Source organism: Pelodiscus sinensis, chromosome 13, assembly GCF_052426305.1.
Source record: "Pelodiscus sinensis isolate ZL-2025 chromosome 13, ASM5242630v1, whole genome shotgun sequence".
Taxonomy (NCBI): Eukaryota; Metazoa; Chordata; order Testudines; family Trionychidae; genus Pelodiscus; species Pelodiscus sinensis.
In genome coordinates, this window is record NC_143064.1 from 27,587,528 (window position 1) to 27,596,583 (window position 9,056).

General features: G+C 46.1%; 1 long non-coding RNA gene across 1 annotated transcript in view; it reads left to right on the forward strand.

The window, feature by feature from the left end:
• The window catches only part of LOC142831217 (uncharacterized), a 77,433-nt gene extending 72,123 nt beyond the window's left edge, over positions 1-5,310 (forward strand). The window contains exon 3 of the long non-coding RNA XR_012906881.2: positions 4,488-5,310. This is a non-coding gene — a long non-coding RNA (uncharacterized LOC142831217). The remainder of the gene's footprint in view (positions 1-4,487) is intronic.
• The last annotated feature ends 3,746 nt before the right edge of the window (positions 5,311-9,056 follow it).

Below are 9,056 nucleotides of genomic sequence, written 5' to 3' on the forward strand. Positions count from 1 at the left end.
TCTAGTTACCACAGGCTACATCTAAACTACTGGCGACTTGCGCAAGAAGCTATTTTCAAAAGAGATCTTCTGAAAAAACTTCTTGGGAAAGAGAGCGTCCACACTGCAAAAGTGCATCGAAAAAGCGATGCGCTTTTTTGAAAGATAGCATCCAGACTGCCTGGATGCTATCTCACATGTTAGCAGTGATTTCTATGGACAGAATGACCACCAGGGCACCTGTGCTCTTTCCTCTTCCCTCTTCTTTAAAAAAACTCCCTCTTCCCCATCCACACATGCCCTTTTGTGAAATATCTCTTTCTCAAAAAGACATTCTTCCTCGTAGAATGAGGATTACCAATACCGCAAAAATTCTCTGTTCTTTCAATTTACTTGCAGAAGAATGCAATTGAAGTATAGACGTTCCTCAAGTTTTGTCATAACATACATAAGAACATAAGAACATAAGAACGGCCTTACTGGATCAGACTAAAGGTCCTTCTAGCCCAGTATTCTGTCTACCGACAGTGGCCAGCGCCAGGTGCCCCAGAGAGGGTGGACCGAAGACAATGATCAAGCGATTTGTCTCCTGCCATCTCTCTCCAGCCTCTGACAAACAGAGGCCAAGGACACCATTTTATCCCCTGGCTAATAGCCTTTTATGGACCTAACTTCCATGAAATTATCTAGCTTCTCTTTAAACTCTATTATAGTTCTAGCCTTCACAGCCTCCTCTGGCAAGGAGTTCCACAGGTTGACTACACGCTGTGTGAAGAAGAACTTTCTTTTATTTGTTTTAAACCTGCTACCCATTCATTTCATTTGGTGTCCTCTAGTTCTTCTATTTAGGGAACTAATAAATAACTTTTCTTTATCGGCCCTCTCCACACCACTCATGATTTTATAGACCTCTATCATATCCCCCTTCAGTCTCCTCTTTTCTAAACTGAAAAGTCCCAGTCGCTTTAACCGCTCCTCATATGGGACCCGTTCCAAACCCCTAATCATTTTAGTTGCCCTTTTCTGAACCCTTTCCAAGGCCAAAATATCTTTTTTGAGGTGAGGAGACCACATCTGTACACAGTATTCAAGATGTGGGCGTACCATAGTTTTATACAGGGGCAGTAAGATATTCTGTGACTTATTTTCTATCCCTTTCCTAATAATTCCTAGCATCCTATTTGCCTTTTTGACTGCCGCTGCACACTGCATGGAAGTTTTCAGAGAACTGTCCATGGTAACTCCAAGATACCTTTCCTGATTTGTCGTAGCCAAATTATCCCCCATCATACTGTACGTATAGTTGGGGTTATTTTTCCCAGTGTGCATTACTTTACACTTATCCACATTAAATTTCATTTGCCATTTTGCTGCCCAATCACTGAGTTTGGTGAGATCTTCTTGGAGTCCCTCACAGTCTGCTTCTGTCTTGACTATCCTAAACAGTTTGGTATCATCCGCAAACTTTACTACCTCACTGCTTACCTCTTTCTCCAGATCATTTATGAATAAATTGAAAAGGATTGGTCCCAGGACTGTCCCTTGGGGGACACCACTAGTTACCCCTCTCCAATCTGAAAATTTACCACTTATTCCTACCCTTTGTTTCCTGTCTTTTAACCAGTTCGCAGTCCAAGAAAGGACCTTCCCTCTTATCCCATGGCCATGTAATTTACACAAGAGCCTTTGGTGAGGGACCTTGTCAAAGGCTTTCTGAAAATCCAAGTATACTATATCTACTGGATCCCCCTTATCCGCATGCTTGTTAACCCCTTCAAAGAACTCTAATAGATTAGTAAGACAGGATTTCCCTTTACAGAAACCATGTTGACTTTTGTCCAACAAATGATGTTCTTCTACATGCTTCACAATTTTATTCTTTACTATTGTTTCGACTAATTTGCCCGGTACTGAAATTAGACTTACCGGTCTGTAATTGCCAGGATCGCCTCTAGAGCCCTTTTTAAATATTGGTGTCACGTTGGCTACCTTCCAGTCATTAGGTACAGAAGCCGATTTAAAGGATAGGTTACAAACCACAGATAATAGCTCAGCAATTTCCCATTTGAGTTCTTTTAGAACCCTTGGATGAATGCCATCTGGTCCCAGAGATTTGTTGACATTAAGTTTTTCTATTTGTTCCAAAACCTCCTCTAATGACACTTCAATCCGGGACAGTTCCTCAGATTCATCACCCACAAAGGACGGTGCAGATTCGGGAATCTCCCCAACGTCCTCAGCCGTGAAGACTGAAGCAAATAAATCATTTAGTTTCTCCGCAATGGCTTTATCGTCCTTGATTGTTCCTTTTATAGCTTGATCATCTAGGGGACCCACAGGTTTTTTAGCAGGCTTCCTGCTTCTAATGTACTTAAAAAACATTTTGTTATTTCTTTTTGAGTTTTTGGCTAGCTGTTCCTCAAAATCTTTTTTTGCTTTTCTTATTACATTTTTACACTTGATTTGACAGTGTTTATGTTCCTTTCTATTTATCTCACTAGGATTGGACTTCCAATTCTTAAAAGATACCTTTTTGTCCCTCACTGCTTCTTTTACATGGTGGTTAAGCCACGGTGACACTGTTTTAGGTCTCTTGCTATGTTTTTTAATTTGGGGTATACATTTAAGTTGGGCCTCTATTGTGGTGTCTTTAAAAAGTTTCCATGCAGTTTTCAGGGATTTGGCTCTAGTCACTGTGCTTTTTAATTTCTATTTAACTAACCTCCTCATTTTTGTGTAATTCCCCTTTTTGAAATTAAATGCCAGGGTTCTGGACTGCTGAGGTGTTCTTCCCACCACAGGAATGTTGAATGTTATTATATTATGGTCACTATTCCCAAGCGGTCCTGTAACGGTTATTTCCTGGACCTGATCCTGCACTCCACTCAGGACTAAATCGAGAATTGCCTCTCCCCTTGTGGGTTCCTGCACCAGCTGCTCCAAGAAGCAGTCATTTAAGCCATTGAGAAATTTTATCTCCGCTTCTCTTCCTGAGGTGACATGTATCCAGTCAATATGGGGGTAATTAAAATCCCCCATTATTATAGAGTTCTCTATTTTGGTAGCTTCTCTAATCTCCCTCAGCATTTCCATGTCAGTATCGCTGTCCTGGTCAGGTGGTCGGTAATATATCCCTACTGCTAATTTCTTATTATTGGAGCATGGAATTACTATCCATAGTGATTCTATGGAACGTGTTGATTCATTTAATATTTTTATTTCATTTGATTCTACATTATCTTTCACATACAGTGCCACTCCGCCACCCACCCGGCCTGCTCTATCCTTTCGATATATTTTATATCCCAGTATGATTGTGTCGCACAGATTTTCCTCATTCCACTAGGTTTCAGTGATGCCTATTATGTCAATCTCCTCATTTAATATGAGGTACTCTAGTTCACCCATCTTATTAGTCAGACTCCTAACATTTGTGTAGAAGCACTTTAAAAAATTGCCACTGCTTATTTGTCTGCCCTTCCCTGATGCATTGGATTCCTTAGAATGCGGTTGTTTGTCTGCTCTGGCCCATGGTTTGTCCTCTCCCCTCCTCTCTTTGGGTACATCTAAACTACATGCCTCCGTCGACGGAGGCATGTAGATTAGCCAGATCGGCAGAGGGAAATGAAGCCGCAATTAAAATAATCGCGGCTTCATTTAAATTTAAATGGCTGCCCCGCTCTGCCGATCAGCTGTTTGTCGGCAGATCGGGGCAGTCTGGACACGCCACGCCGACAAAGAAGCCTTTCTTGATCGGCACAGGTAAACCTGGTTTCACGAGGCATACCTGTGCCGATCAAGAAAGGCTTCTTTGTCGGTGCGGCGCGTCCAGACTGCCCCGATCTGCCGACAAACAGCTGATCGGCAGAGCGGGGCAGCCATTTAAATTTAAATGAAGCCGCGATTATTTTAATCGCGGCTTCATTTCCCTCTGCCGATCTGGCTAATCTACATGCCTCCGTCGATGGAGGCATGTAGTCTAGACACACCCTTTCTGACTACAGCTTAGAGAATCTCTATCAATGGATTCTCCTCTAAGAGAAGTCTCCCTCCGATTTACGTGCATCTCTGCACCAATCGGCTTTCCCCCAAAAACTTCCAACAAAACTCTGAACTGTAGACATACCCACAGTGAGGAACCCTAGCCAAAATTCCAGGGTCTTATTCCTTTCAGATAGTGCTCAGCCCTTTCATAAATACAGATGACAGAGTCCAAAGAGGAATGTTTCTTGTTTGCACAGTAATAGTCAATTTCCTTACGATTAGAGGGCCTTGAGTCAGCCAAAGTAGAGACTGAATAGATTAATCAATGTGGGTATCCTTCTGGGTATCCTTCAGTCAGTACTAGTCACTGACTGAAACTCTTTGGAAGCTATAGAGGGAGTAAAGAAATTCTCCTTTGCTGCTGCACAGCCACAGAGCAAGAATTCAAAACAACGTCAGTACACAATTGATCAGTTTCAGCTCTGCTTTTCTACTACCTGTGTGCTAACTGTTTTCTCCTATAGTTCACCTTTCTTAGACCACCTGTAATCCAGGATGGCCTGGAAAGAAGAAGCTGGAAAGAGATACTTCATCAAAAGCCGAGAGCAGAAGAGAATTCTGAAGTCATCGTGGAGTGGCTCTGCAAAAGGAACAGGACTTTCCCAGGAAAGTCAGTTCAGGAAACAGCATTCTCACTAGGGGTATGTCTACACTACAGTGTTATTTCGAAAAATCTTATTTCGAAATAGTTAATTCAAAATAGTTTATTTCGAAATAACACATCTACACACAAAATGCATTTTGAAATAGCGTTTTCCTATTTTGAAATAGCGCATCCACACTGAGTGGACACTGAATTGCATTGAAGGCCAGCCGGAACCAGGTCCAGCAGGGCATCAGATCAGGAGTTTATTTGTGTGGCTGCTGCCTGAGGCTATCTGAGGCTTGTGCTTAAAGAGACCTTCACCCCAGACAGCCAGTTCTCAGCTTTCCTTGTTTGCTTGCCTACCTCGATGAGGGACAGCAAAGCATTTCTGTCTCTGCATGCTCTGGTTGCCCTCACTTGGGACACCACAGTAACATGGAACCAGAGCTGCCCCTGGGCACTCTGGTGCTTCTCGTGAACAAGTTGATGCGAACCTGGCTGCACTTTCTGCAGGCTGCCATCCAGGAGGTCCATCAGGGGGCTGTCAGTATCCAGGAAGCCCTGTGGGAGAGCTTCCACCCTGAGGAGCACTAAGAACCTCCCTGGTCTGCTCTGCTGGGGGCTTGTGCTTCATTCCTCCCCCACATCATTCCACTTACTCTCCAAGCCCCCCCTTCCTGATGTCAAATAAAATACACGTATTTTCATGAACACAAGCTCTTTATTTAACAAAACTGGAGGGGGAGGGAGTGAAACTGGTGAGACTGGAGAAAGGAGGTGGGAGAGGGGAGGAAAGGAGGTGAGAGAGGGGAGGGGGAAACCTGGGAGGAGGGAGGTGGAGAGGGAAGCAAGGGGAAGAAAGCGGAGGGGAAGCTCAGGGCTCAGGGTTGGGGGTCTTGCCAGACCAACTTGATTTTCATGCAAACCTTCTCCTGGGTTCTCCTGTTGCCTTTGGTGACAGCTATCCTGCCATAGATGGCCGTGTTCCTCTGTCCAGTGCAGAGATTATGGACATTGGGGGCATCCCCCACAAACCTAAGTAAGGTCCACCCTGATCTCCACCCTAGACCAGGAAGGCACCCACCTTCTCCAGGCCCTGGCAGGCTCCTGGGAGCTAGCAGACTGCTCCTGGGGAGTGGTGGAGGGCTGGCTACCAGTGGCTTGCTGGCTCATGTTTTGGGGCCACTGGGTCAAGGGCAGTGACTGCTGGCTCTGGGCTGGCAGGCTTGTAGCTGGCACAGGGACTGTGGCCAGAGTCAAGGGCTCTGGGGAGGGAGGGGAGGGAAAGGAGTGTTCTTGTTGAGGCTGGAGTGGCCACCAGGGCACCCTGGGAAGGCTGGAGGCCCCCTATTTCAAAATAAGTGTCTACACAGCACTTATTTTGAATTAGCTTGTTTAAATTTGGGGTTATTCCTCATAGAATGAGGTTTACCAAATTCGAAATAAGTGCTCCACTATTTCAAATTTATTTCAAAATTGAGGTTTGGCTGTGTAGACACTAGTAAAGTTGTTTTAAATTAACTTTGATGTGTAGACATACCTTTGGTGAGGAATCCCTCAAGCAATGGATCTGGGTTTTGTAAAACCAAAGTGAGAGGTGCTTTCCCCCTGGAGGGTGAAATAAAAGTGTTATTTGTTCTCCCTTGAGCTGGGAAACGATGTGCATCACAACATTCCAAACAAAAAAACCCCCAAAGACAAAATTCAGGTTCCCCAACCAGGAATTTTCAACCTGCAGTCCCCCAGTGTTTAGCCCTAGCTCATGGAACTTAAATGCCCCCAGCATTCATTTTCAGAAGTCCAGTTGCTTCCCAGTGTTTGAATGGTCACCTCATATCATGTGCTTTTGCTCCTTTCTTAGATCAGGAGAGCTATTTTTCTCCTCTTTTCCTGATTGTCTCCAGATTCTGCTTTTTTCAATAAGCATTACTTGGCCTATCAGGATTAAACTGGGGCAATCAGCACCTGGTGTTTCAGGCCAAAGGTCCAAGCAAGCCAATTCAATCACAGGCATCAGGCCTCTCCAATTCCCAAAAGGAAATGGAGCAGAAAAGCCTATACCAGGGACAGACATAAAGTAGAGGGAAGAGAGGGGGGAAAATAAGACAAGATGATTTTTTTATACTCCATTTGTATCATATTCACTTAATCATACTACATGCAACATAAAACTTCCTCTAACCAACCCCACAAACACCAGACCACCTTGTCACGCTCCCTTAGAGTGAGTTATGTCTTTCTCTACAGGCATCTCATACTGATTGAAACTCAGCCAACTGCAATGTTGTGAACTCAGAAAGTATAGCATCTCTCTCCAGGCTATTGCAGGAAACAACTTGCCTATATAATCTGATACTTTACTCTAGGCAGTAGACAGGACTTTCCTGCTACTTTATCCCAGGTATACTATTATTCTAGAAAAAATATTGAATATTATTTTAAATGGTGATTGGTGCCTGATGCCTGCAATTCAGTTGGCTAACTTGAACATTTAGCCAGAAACGCCAGACGCTGATTACCCCAGGACTCTATGATTCTTTAATGGGAAACCTTATTTAAATACATATGCAAAACAGGGCAAAGGTAATGACAGTGTAGAAATAGAGGAAGGAGAGGGGCAGGAATAGAGCTGTGATTTTAGAAATATGGAAAGAAGAAACTCGCTCTAGGTTTCCTAACTGCTGAGTGTTAGAAAAAACAGCCATTAAGGTTCTGCTGCCATAGGCTTTGGGTCTGGATTTGAAGCCCAAATCATCCTGCACGTTAATAATTCATGCTCCTTGTCCAGGTCTACACTTATGTAGAAGAGCGAATCATCCCATTATTGAGGGAAACCTTCCCAGCTTCTATATTGCCCTGGTGAGTCCCTCTTCCTGCTTCCTTTACCCAGAGGCCCCCTGACCTCTAGGACACCCCTTCCACGCTCCTATGTGGCAGAGTCCTGGCAACCCTGGCAAAGCTAAGCCCATGATTCCTGGGGGACTCAACCTTCCACCTTACTGTGATCACCTAGGGTTGGGGCTATGAGGTCCCCACTCTGGGGTGTTCTCACTGCACTGGATGCTTCCCTGACCCACTGATCATTACATAGAGTGCTAAGCAAATAAAATGGATTGAACAGCAATCAATTTAAAGAAAGAACTAGGAAGCTGTGTCCCCTGCTCGCTATGCTCACCAGCCTCCCTCCATCTGGTGGTAGGCTGCCCCGGCTCTTCCTCTCCCCGGCCACTGGGGAGGGCCAGGCCAAGGCATAGCAGCCCTGGCCTGCCCCGGCTTCCTCCCTCCAGCAGCTGGGAGGTTGGGCCAAGGCTGTGGCAGGCCTGGCTCTCTTCCTCCTGCTGCTGGGGTGCCCCCTCTTGTCTGTGGAGGACCCAAGGCTGAGGCCGCCCCAGCCCCAGCTGCTAGGCAGGGTCTGAGGCTGCCCTGGCCTCAGCTCTTCCCCTCTCCCCGAGAGGCCGAGGCCAACACAACCTTTGCCCCCTCCAAGCCATCCCTGGCTCTTTGTCCCCACCTCCAGCTAGCCCTGGCTCTTGATCCCCTGGCCAGCTCCACCTCTTGGCCCCCGTGTCCCTGGCTCTTCCCTGTCCCAGAAATCGAGGATGCCCCAGCTCTTTGCCCACCACCGGCTGCTGGGGCGGCAGGCCAGGGAGAGGTCACACCAAGGCCAGCTCTCCTCACAGCCACTGGGAGGGGCTGGGCCAAAGCCGTGCCAGGCCCAGCTACCCAGTGGTCACCAGGAGGGGATGGGCCATGGCTGCCCTATCTCTTCCCCCATTGCCAGCAAGGACGGCTGGGCTGAGGCTGTGACCACGGCAGCTACAGCTCTCTCCCTGGCTGCTGGGAAAGGTAGGGGAGGAGAGGACTGGGGTCACAGGCAGCCCTAGCTCACTCTGTCATCCCACAGGAAAAGAAATTATAGAGAGAGAGAGGTGTTAAAAATGGGAAAGGTTAAAGGAAAACATGTAACTCTGTTCTTGAGAGGGTGCCAAATTCACCTCAGGTGAAACCCTTTTGTGTGTTGCAACCTGGAGAATCCTTATCTGCTTTGGTAGAACTGCATCCTACCTCTCTGTGTGAGGAAGTAGAAGCGACAATGTGTGTAGACAAGGACACGAACAGCTGAACTGGTGCTAAGTTAGCTGGGACCATTTTGATTGATACCCGTGCAAATGGGAAAACTGACAGGCTGCAGGCACCGTTTCCCAGAGCATGTCAAGGTGGGTCGGAAAACAAGCCTGGGTAAAACAAGCAGCATCTAATACCTTCTCCCATACCCTCCAGCCAGAAACTTTTGGAAAGTTTGGAACCAGTTGAATCACTCTCTCCTCACCACCCACCTTCATTTTGATTCATGTCTCTAGTTCCTTGTTTTGGTTGGAAGCAAGAGTGCCAACATATCCCAAGAGTGGCTGTTCTGGTATTACTGGCTTGGCTGTAACCATGAAAG